Raw genomic sequence first — 11,144 nt, 5'->3', positions numbered from 1 at the left:
AACGGTTTTTGAACCATTTTGGCATACTTGGGATGCCAACACAAATTACTAGAAACGGTTTTTGAACCATTTCGGCATACTGGGGTTCCTAGCCCAAGATGCTAGAAATGGTTTTTGAACCATTTCGGCATACTTGGGTTGCCATCCCAAGATGCTAGAAACGGTTTTTGAACTATTTCGGCATACTTGGTATGCCAACCCAAGATGCTAGAAATGGTTTTTGAACCATTTCGGCATACTTGGGTTGCCAACCCAAGATGCTAGAAACGGTTTTTGAACTATTTCGGCATACTTGAGTTGCCAACCCAAGATGCTAAAAACAGGTTTTGAACTATTTCGGCATACTTGGGTTGCCAACCCAAGATGCTTAAAACAGGTTTTGAACCATTTCGGCATACTAGGTTTGCCAACCTAAGATGCTAGAAATGGTTTTTGAACCATTTCGGCATACTTGGGTTCCCAACCCAAGATGCTAGAAACGGTTTTTGAACCATTTCGGCATACTTGGTTTGCCAACCCAAGATGCTAGAAATGGTTTTTGAACCATTTCAGCATACTTGGGTTCCCAACCCAAGATGCTAGAAACGGTTTTTGAACCATTTCGGCACACTTGGGTTGCCATTCCAAAATGCTAGAAACGGTTTTTGAACCATTTCAGCATACTTGGGTTACCAACCCAAGATGCAAGAAACGGTTTTTGAACCATTTCGGCACACTTTGGTTGCCATTCCAAAATGCTAGAAACGGTTTTTGAACCATTTCGGCATACTTGGGATGCCATTCCAAGATGCTAGAAACGGGTTTTGAACTATTTCGGCATACTTGGGTTGCCAACCCAAGATGCTAAAAACTGGTTTTGAACCATTTCGGCATACTAGGTTTGCCAACCCAAGATGCTAGAAACGGGTTTTGAACCATTTCGGCATACTTGGGTTTTCAACCCAAGATGCTAGAAACGGTTTTTGAACCATTTCGGCATACTTGGGATGCAAACACAAATTACTAGAAACGGTTTTTGAACCATTTTGGCATACTTGGGATGCCAACACAAATTACTAGAAACGGTTTTTGAACCATTTCGGCATACTGGGGTTCCCAGCACAAGATGCTAGAAATGGTTTTTGAACCATTTCGGCATACTTGGGTTGCCAACCCAAGATGCTAGAAACGGTTTTTGAACCATTTCGGCATACTTGGGATGCCAACACAAATTACTAGAAACGGTTTTTGAACCATTTCGGCATACTTGGGTTCCCAACCCAAGATGCTAGAAATGGTTTTTGAACCATTTCGGCATACTTGAGTTGCCAACCCAGGATGCTAGAAACGGTTTTTGAACCATTTCGGCATACTTGGGTTCCCAACCCAAGATGCTAGAAACGTATTTTGAACCATTTCGGCATACTTGGGATGCCAACTCAAGATGCTAGAAACGGTTTTTGATCATTTCGGCATACTTGAGTTGCCAACCCAAGAGGCTAGAAACGGTTTTTGAACCATTTCGCCAAACTTGTGATCCCAACCCAAGATGCTAGAAACGGTTTTTGAACCATTTTGGCATACTTGGGTTGCCAACCCAAGATGCTAGAAACGGTTTTTGAACCATTTCGGCATACTTGGGATGCAAACACAAATTACTAGAAACGGTTTTTGAACTATTTCGGCATACTTGGGTTGCCAACCCAAGATGCCAGAAATGGTTTTTGAACCATTTCGGCATACTTGGTTTGCCAACCCAAGATGCTAGAAATGGTTTTTGAACCATTTCGGCATACTTGGATTCCCAACCCAAGATGCTAGAAACGGTTTTTGAACTATTTCGGCATACTTGAGTTGCCAACCCAAGATGCTAAAAACAGGTTTTGAACTATTTCGGCATACTTGGGTTGCCAACCCAAGATGCTAAAAACAGGTTTTGAACCATTTCGGCATACTAGGTTTGCCAACCCAAGATGCCAGAAATGGTTTTTGAACCATTTCGGCATACTTGGTTTGCCAACCCAAGATGCTAGAAATGGTTTTTGAACCATTTCGGCATACTTGGGTTCCCATCCCAAGATGCTAGAAACGGTTTTTGAACCATTTCGGCATACTTGGGTTGCCAACCCAAGATGCTAGAAATGATTTTTGAACCATTTCAGCATACTTGGGTTCCCAACCCAAGATGCTAGAAACGGTTTTTGAACCATTTCGGCACACTTGGGTTGCCATTCCAAAATGCTAGAAACGGTTTTTGAACCATTTCAGCATACTTGGGTTCCCAACCCAAGATGCTAGAAACGGTATTTGAACCATTTCGGCACACTAGGGTTGCCATTCAAAAATGCTAGAAACGGTTTTTGAATCATTTCGGCATACTTGAGTTGCCAACCCAAGATGCTAGAAACGGGTTTTGAACCATTTCAGCATACTTGGGATGCCAACCCAAAATGCTAGAAACGGTTTTTGAACCATTTCGGCATACTTGGGTTGCCAACCCAAGATGCTACAAACAGTTTTTGAACCATTTCGGCATACTTGGGTTCCCAACCCAAGATGCTAGAAACGGTTTTTGAACCATTTCGGCATACTTGGGTTCCCAACCCAAGATGCTACAAACAGTTTTTGAACCATTTCGGCATACTTGGGTTCCCAACCGAAGATGCTAGAAACGGTTTTTGAACTATTTCGGCATACTTGGGATGCCAACCCAAGATGCTAGAAACGGTTTTTGAACCATTTCGGCATACTTGGGTTCCCAACCCAAGATGCTAGAAACGGTTTTTGAACCATTTCGGCATACTTGGGTTCCCAACCCAAGATGCTTGAAACAGTTTTTGAACCATTTCGGCATACTTGGGTTCCCAACCCAAGATGCTACAAACAGTTTTTGAACCATTTCGGCATACTTGGGTTCCCAACCGAAGATGCTAGAAACGGTTTTTGAACTATTTCGGCATACTTGGGATGCCAACCCAAGATGCTAGAAACGGTTTTTGAATCATTTCGGCATACTTGGGTTGCCAACCCAAGATGCTACAAACAGTTTTTGAACCATTTCGGCATACTTGGGATGCCAACCCAAGATGCTAGAAACGGTTTTTGAACCATTTCGGCATACTTGGGTTGCCAACCCAAGATGCTACAAACAGTTTTTGAACCATTTCGGCATACTTGGGTTCCCAACCCAAGATGCTAGAAACGGTTTTTGAACCATTTCGGCATACTTGGGTTGCCAACCCAAGATGCTAGAAACAGTTTTTGAACCATTTCGGCATACTTGGGTTCCCAACCGAAGATGCTAGAAACGATTTTGAACCATTTCGGCATACTTGGGTTGCCAACCCAAGATCCTAGAAACGGGTTTTGAACCATTTCGGCATACTTGGGTTCCCAACCCAAGATGCTTGAAACGGTTTTTGAACCATTTCGGCATACTTGGGTTCCCAACCCAAGATGCTTGAAACAGTTTTTGAACCATTTCGGCATACTTGGGTTCCCAACCGAAGATGCTAGAAACGGTTTTTGAACCATTTCGGCATACTTGGGTTGCCAACCCAAGATGCTACAAACGGTTTTTGAACCATTTCGGCATACTTGGGTTCCCAACCCAAGATGCTACAAACGGTTTTCGAACCATTTCGGCATACTTGGGTTCCCAACCGAAGATGCTAGAAACGGTTTTTGAACTATTTCGGCATACTTGGGATGCCAACCCAAGATGCTAGAAACGGTTTTTGAACCATTTCGGCATACTTGGGTTCCCAACCCAAGATGCTTGAAACGGTTTTTGAACCATTTCGGCATACTTGGGTTCCCAACCCAAGATGCTAGAAACGGGTTTTGAACCATTTCAGCATACTTGGGATGCCAACCCAAGATGCTACAAACAGTTTTTGAACCATTTCGGCATACTTGGGTTCCCAACCCAAGATGCTAGAAACGGTTTTTGAACCATTTCGGCATACTTGGGATGCCAACCCAAGATGCTAGAAACGGTTTTTGAACCATTTCGGCATACTTGGGTTCCCAACCCAAGATGCTTGAAACGGGTTTTGAACCATTTCGGCATACTTGGGTTCCCAACCCAAGATGCTTGAAACAGTTTTTGAACCATTTCGGCATACTTGGGTTCCCAACCCAAGATGCTACAAACAGTTTTTGAACCATTTCGGCATACTTGGGTTCCCAACCGAAGATGCTAGAAACGGTTTTTGAACTATTTCGGCATACTTGGGATGCCAACCCAAGATGCTAGAAACGGGTTTTGAACCATTTCAGCATACTTGGATTCCCAACCCAAGATGCTAGAAACGGTTTTTGAACCATTTCGGCATACTTGGATTCCCAACCCAAGATGCTAGAAACGGTTTTTGAACCATTTCGGCATACTTGGATTCCCAACCCAAGATGCTACAAACGGTTTTTGAACCATTTCGGCATACTTGGATTCCCAACCCAAGATGCTAGAAACGGTTTTTGAACCATTTCGGCATACTTGGATTCCCAACCAAAGATGCTAGAAACGGTTTTTGAACCATTTCGGCATACTTGGATTCCCAACCCAAGCAATAGCAACTTGGGTTGCCAACCCAAGATGCTAGAAACGGTTTTTGAACCATTTCGGCATACTTGGATTCCCAACCCAAGATGCTAGAAACGGTTTTTGAACCATTTCGGCATACTTGGATTCCCAACCCAAGATGCTAGAAATTGTTTTTGAACCATTTCGGCATACTTGGGTTGCCAACCCAAGATGCTAGAAACGGTTTCTGAACCATTTCGGCATACTTGGATTCCCAACCCAAGATGCTAGAAACGGTTTTTGAACCATTTCGGCATACTTGGGTTGCCAACCCAAGATGCTAGAAACGGTTTTTGAACCATTTCGGCATACTTGGATTCCCAACCCAAGATGCTAGAAACGGTTTTTGAACCATTTCGGCATACTTGGATTCCCAACCCAAGATGCTAGAAACGGTTTTTGAACCATTTCGGCATACTTGGATTCCCAACCCAAGATGCTAGAAATTGTTTTTGAACCATTTCGGCATACTTGGGTTGCCAACCCAAGATGCTAGAAACGGTTTTTGAACCATTTCGGCATACTTGGATTCCCAACCCAAGATGCTACAAACGGTTTTTGAACCATTTCGGCATACTTGGATTCCCAACCCAAGTTGCTAGAAATTGTTTTTGAACCATTTCGGCATACTTGGGTTGCCAACCCAAGATGCTAGAAACGGTTTTTGAACCATTTCGGCATACTTGGATTCCCAACCCAAGATGCTAGAAACGGTTTTTGAACCATTTCGGCATACTTGGATTCCCAACCCAAGATGCTAGAAACGGTTTTTGAACCATTTCGGCATACTTGGATTCCCAACCCAAGATGCTACAAACGGTTTTTGAACCATTTCGGCATACTTGGATTCCCAACCCAAGATGCTAGAAACGGTTTTTGAACCATTTCGGCATACTTGGGTTGCCAACCCAAGATGCTAGAAACGGTTTTTGAACCATTTCGGCAAACTTGGATTCCCAACCCAAGATGCTAGAAACGGTTTTTGAACCATTTCGGCATACTTGGATTCCCAACCCAAGATACTAGAAACGGTTTTTGAACCATTTCGGCATACTTGGGGTGCCAACTGAAGATGCTAGAAACGGTTTTGAACCATTTCGGCATACTTGGATTCCCAACCCAAGATGCTAGAAACGGTTTTTGAACCATTTCGGCATACTTGGATTCCCAACCCAAGATGCTAGAAACGGTTTTTGAACCATTTCGGCATACTTGGATTCCCAACCCAAGCAATAGCAACTTGGGTTGCCAACCCAAGATGCTAGAAACGGTTTTTGAACCATTTCGGCATACTTGGATTCCCAACCCAAGATGCTAGAAACGGTTTTTGAACCATTTCGGCATACTTGGGTTGCCAACCCAAGATGCTAGATACGGTTTTTGAACCATTTCGGCATACTTGGGTTGCCAACCCAAGATGCTAGAAACGGTTTTTGAACCATTTCGGCATACTTGGATTCCCAACCCAAGATGCTAGAAACGGTTTTTGAACCATTTCGGCATACTTGGATTCCCAACCCAAGATGCTACAAACGGTTTTTGAACCATTTCGGCATACTTGGATTCCCAACCCAAGCAATAGCAACTTGGGTTGCCAACCCAAGATGCTAGAAACGGTTTTTGAACCATTTCGGCATACTTGGATTCCCAACCCAAGATGCTAGAAACGGTTTTTGAACCATTTCGGCATACTTGGATTCCCAACCCAAGCAATAGCAACTTGGGTTGCCAACCCAAGATGCTAGAAACGGTTTTTGAACCATTTCGGCATACTTGGATTCCCAACCCAAGATGCTACAAACGGTTTTTGAACCATTTCGGCATACTTGGGTTGCCAACCCAAGATGCTAGAAACGGTTTTTGAACCATTTCGGCATACTTGGATTCCCAACCAAAGATGCTAGAAACGGTTTTTGAACCATTTCGGCATACTTGGGTTGCCAACCCAAGATGCTAGAAACGGTTTTTGAACCATTTCGGCATACTTGGGTTGCCAACCCAAGATGCTAGAAACGGTTTTTGAACCATTTCGGCATACTTGGATTCCCAACCCAAGATGCTAGAAACGGTTTTTGAACCATTTCGGCATACTTGGATTCCCAACCCAAGATGCTAGAAATTGTTTTTGAACCATTTCGGCATACTTGGGTTGCCAACCCAAGATGCTAGAAACGGTTTCTGAACCATTTCGGCATACTTGGATTCCCAACCCAAGATGCTAGAAACGGTTTTTGAACCATTTCGGCATACTTGGGTTGCCAACCCAAGATGCTAGAAACGGTTTTTGAACCATTTCGGCATACTTGGATTCCCAACCCAAGATGCTAGAAACGGTTTTTGAACCATTTCGGCATACTTGGATTCCCAACCCAAGATGCTAGAAACGGTTTTTGAACCATTTCGGCATACTTGGATTCCCAACCCAAGATGCTAGAAATTGTTTTTGAACCATTTCGGCATACTTGGGTTGCCAACCCAAGATGCTAGAAACGGTTTTTGAACCATTTCGGCATACTTGGATTCCCAACCCAAGATGCTACAAACGGTTTTTGAACCATTTCGGCATACTTGGATTCCCAACCCAAGATGCTAGAAATTGTTTTTGAACCATTTCGGCATACTTGGGTTGCCAACCCAAGATGCTAGAAACGGTTTTTGAACCATTTCGGCATACTTGGATTCCCAACCCAAGATGCTAGAAACGGTTTTTGAACCATTTCGGCATACTTGGATTCCCAACCCAAGATGCTAGAAACGGTTTTTGAACCATTTCGGCATACTTGGGTTGCCAACCCAAGATGCTAGAAACGGTTTTTGAACCATTTCGGCATACTTGGATTCCCAACCCAAGATGCTAGAAACGGTTTTTGAACCATTTCGGCATACTTGGGTTGCCAACCCAAGATGCTAGATACGGTTTTTGAACCATTTCGGCATACTTGGGTTGCCAACCCAAGATGCTAGAAACGGTTTTTGAACCATTTCGGAATACTTGGATTCCCAACCCAAGATGCTAGAAACGGTTTTTGAACCATTTCGGCATACTTGGATTCCCAACCCAAGATGCTAGAAAAGGTTTTTGAACCATTTCGGCATACTTGGGTTGCCAACTGAAGATGCTAGAAACGGTTTTTGAACCATTTCGGCATACTTGGATTCCCAACCCAAGATGCTAGAAACGGTTTTTGAACCATTTCGGCATACTTGGATTCCCAACCCAAGATGCTAGAAACGGTTTTTGAACCATTTCGGCATACTTGGATTCCCAACCCAAGATGCTACAAACGGTTTTTGAACCATTTCGGCATACTTGGATTCCCAACCCAAGCAATAGCAACTTGGGTTGCCAACCCAAGATGCTAGAAACGGTTTTTGAACCATTTCGGCATACTTGGATTCCCAACCCAAGATGCTAGAAACGGTTTTTGAACCATTTCGGCATACTTGGATTCCCAACCCAAGCACTAGCAACTTGGGTTGCCAACCCAAGATGCTAGAAACGGTTTTTGAACCATTTCGGCATACTTGGATTCCCAACCCAAGATGCTACAAACGGTTTTTGAACCATTTCGGCATACTTGGATTCCCAACCCAAGATGCTAGAAACGGTTTTTGAACCATTTCGGCATACTTGGGTTGCCAACCCAAGATGCTAGATACGGTTTTTGAACCATTTCGGCATACTTGGGATGCCAACCCAAGATGCTAGAAACGGTTTTTGAACCATTTCGGCATACTTGGATTCCCAACCCAAGATGCTAGAAACGGTTTTTGAACCATTTCGGCATACTTGGATTCCCAACCCAAGATACTACAAACGGTTTTTGAACCATTTCGGCATACTTGGATTCCCAACCCAAGCAATAGCAACTTGGGTTGCCAACCCAAGATGCTAGAAACGGTTTTTGAACCATTTCGGCATACTTGGATTCCCAACCCAAGATGCTAGAAACGGTTTTTGAACCATTTCGGCATACTTGGATTCCCAACCCAAGCAATAGCAACTTGGGTTGCCAACCCAAGATGCTAGAAACGGTTTTTGAACCATTTCGGCATACTTGGATTCCCAACCAAAGATGCTAGAAACGGTTTTTGAACCATTTCGGCATACTTGGGTTGCCAACCCAAGATGCTAGAAACGGTTTTTGAACCATTTCGGCATACTTGGGTTGCCAACCCAAGATGCTAGAAACGGTTTTTGAACCATTTCGGCATACTTGGATTCCCAACCCAAGATGCTAGAAACGGTTTTTGAACCATTTCGGCATTCTTGGATTCCCAACCCAAGATGCTAGAAACGGTATTTGAACCATTTCGGCATACTTGGATTCCCAACCCAAGATGCTAGAAATTGTTTTTGAACCATTTCGGCATACTTGGGTTGCCAACCCAAGATGCTAGAAACGGTTTTTGAACCATTTCGGCATACTTGGATTCCCAACCCAAGATGCTAGAAACGGTTTTTGAACCATTTCGGCATACTTGGATTCCCAACCCAAGATGCTAGAAATTGTTTTTGAACCATTTCGGCATACTTGGGTTGCCAACCCAAGATGCTAGAAACGGTTTTTGAACCATTTCGGCATACTTGGATTCCCAACCCAAGATGCTAGAAACGGTTTTTGAACCATTTCGGCATACTTGGATTCCCAACCCAAGATGCTAGAAATTGTTTTTGAACCATTTCGGCATACTTGGGTTGCCAACCCAAGATGCTAGAAACGGTTTTTGAACCATTTCGGCATACTTGGATTCCCAACCCAAGATGCTACAAATGGTTTTTGAACCATTTCGGCATACTTGGATTCCCAACCCAAGCAATAGCAACTTGGGTTGCCAACCCAAGATGCTAGAAACGGTTTTTGAACCATTTCGGCATACTTGGATTCCCAACCCAAGATGCTAGAAACGGTTTTTGAACCATTTCGGCATACTTGGATTCCCGACCCAAGATGCTAGAAACGGTTTTTGAACCATTTCGGCATACTTGGGTTGCCAACCCAAAATGCTAAATACGGTTTTTGAACCATTTCGGCATACTTGGGTTGCCAACCCAAGATGCTAGAAACGGTTTTTGAACCATTTCGGCATACTTGGATTCCCAACCCAAGATGCTAGAAACGGTTTTTGAACCATTTCTGCATACTTGGATTCCCAACCCAAGATGCTAGAAATTGTTTTTGAACCATTTCGGCATACTTGGGTTGCCAACCCAAGATGCTAGAAACGGTTTTTGAACCATTTCGGCATACTTGGATTCCCAACCCAAGATGCTAGAAACGGTTTTTGAACCATTTCGGCATACTTGGATTCCCAACCCAAGATGCTAGAAATTGTTTTTGAACCATTTCGGCATACTTGGGTTGCCAACCCAAGATGCTAGAAACGGTTTTTGAACCATTTCGGCATACTTGGATTCCCAACCCAAGATGCTAGAAACGGTTTTTGAACCATTTCGGCATACTTGGATTCCCAACCCAAGATGCTAGAAATTGTTTTTGAACCATTTCGGCATACTTGGGTTGCCAACCCAAGATGCTAGAAACGGTTTTTGAACCATTTCGGCATACTTGGATTCCCAACCCAAGATGCTAGAAACGGTTTTTGAACCATTTCGGCATACTTGGATTCCCAACCCAAGATGCTAGAAACGGTTTTTGAACCATTTCGGCATACTTGGATTCCCAACCCAAGATGCTACAAACGGTTTTTGAACCATTTCGGCATACTTGGGTTGCCAACCCAAGATGCTAGAAACGGTTTTTGAACCATTTCGGCATACTTGGATTCCCAACCAAAGATGCTAGAAACGGTTTTTGAACCATTTCGGCATACTTGGGTTGCCAACCCAAGATGCTAGAAACGGTTTTTGAACCATTTCGGCATACTTGGGTTGCCAACCCAAGATGCTAGAAACGGTTTTTGAACCATTTCGGCATACTTGGATTCCCAACCCAAGATGCTAGAAACGGTTTTTGAACCATTTCGGCATACTTGGATTCCCAACCCAAGATGCTAGAAACGGTTTTTGAACCATTTCGGCATACTTGGATTCCCAACCCAAGATGCTACAAACGGTTTTTGAACCATTTCGGCATACTTGGGTTGCCAACCCAAGATGCTAGAAACGGTTTTTGAACCATTTCGGCATACTTGGGATGCCAACCCAAGATGCTAGAAACGGTTTTTGAACCATTTCGGCATACTTGGATTCCCAACCCAAGATGCTAGAAACGGTTTTTGAACCATTTCGGCATACTTGGATTCCCAACCCAAGATGCTAGAAACGGTTTTTGAACCATTTCGGCATACTTGAATTCCCAACCCAGGTTGCTAGAAATTGTTTTTGAACCATTTCGGCATACTTGGGTTGCCAACCCAAGATGCTAGAAACGGTTTTTGAACCATTTCGGCATACTTGGATTCCCAACCCAAGATGCTACAAACGGTTTTTGAACCATTTCGGCATACTTGGATTCCCAACCCAAGATGCTAGAAAATGTTTTTGAACCATTTCGGCATACTTGGGTTGCCAACCCAAGATGCTAGAAACGGTTTTTGAACCATTTCGGCATACTTG

This window comes from Anopheles ziemanni, unplaced genomic scaffold (genome assembly GCF_943734765.1).
Source record: "Anopheles ziemanni unplaced genomic scaffold, idAnoZiCoDA_A2_x.2 scaffold_14_ctg1, whole genome shotgun sequence".
NCBI classification, from domain to species: domain Eukaryota; kingdom Metazoa; phylum Arthropoda; class Insecta; order Diptera; family Culicidae; genus Anopheles; species Anopheles ziemanni.
The sequence above is the reverse complement of the archived record's forward strand: the minus strand, read 5'-3'. Positions refer to the sequence as shown.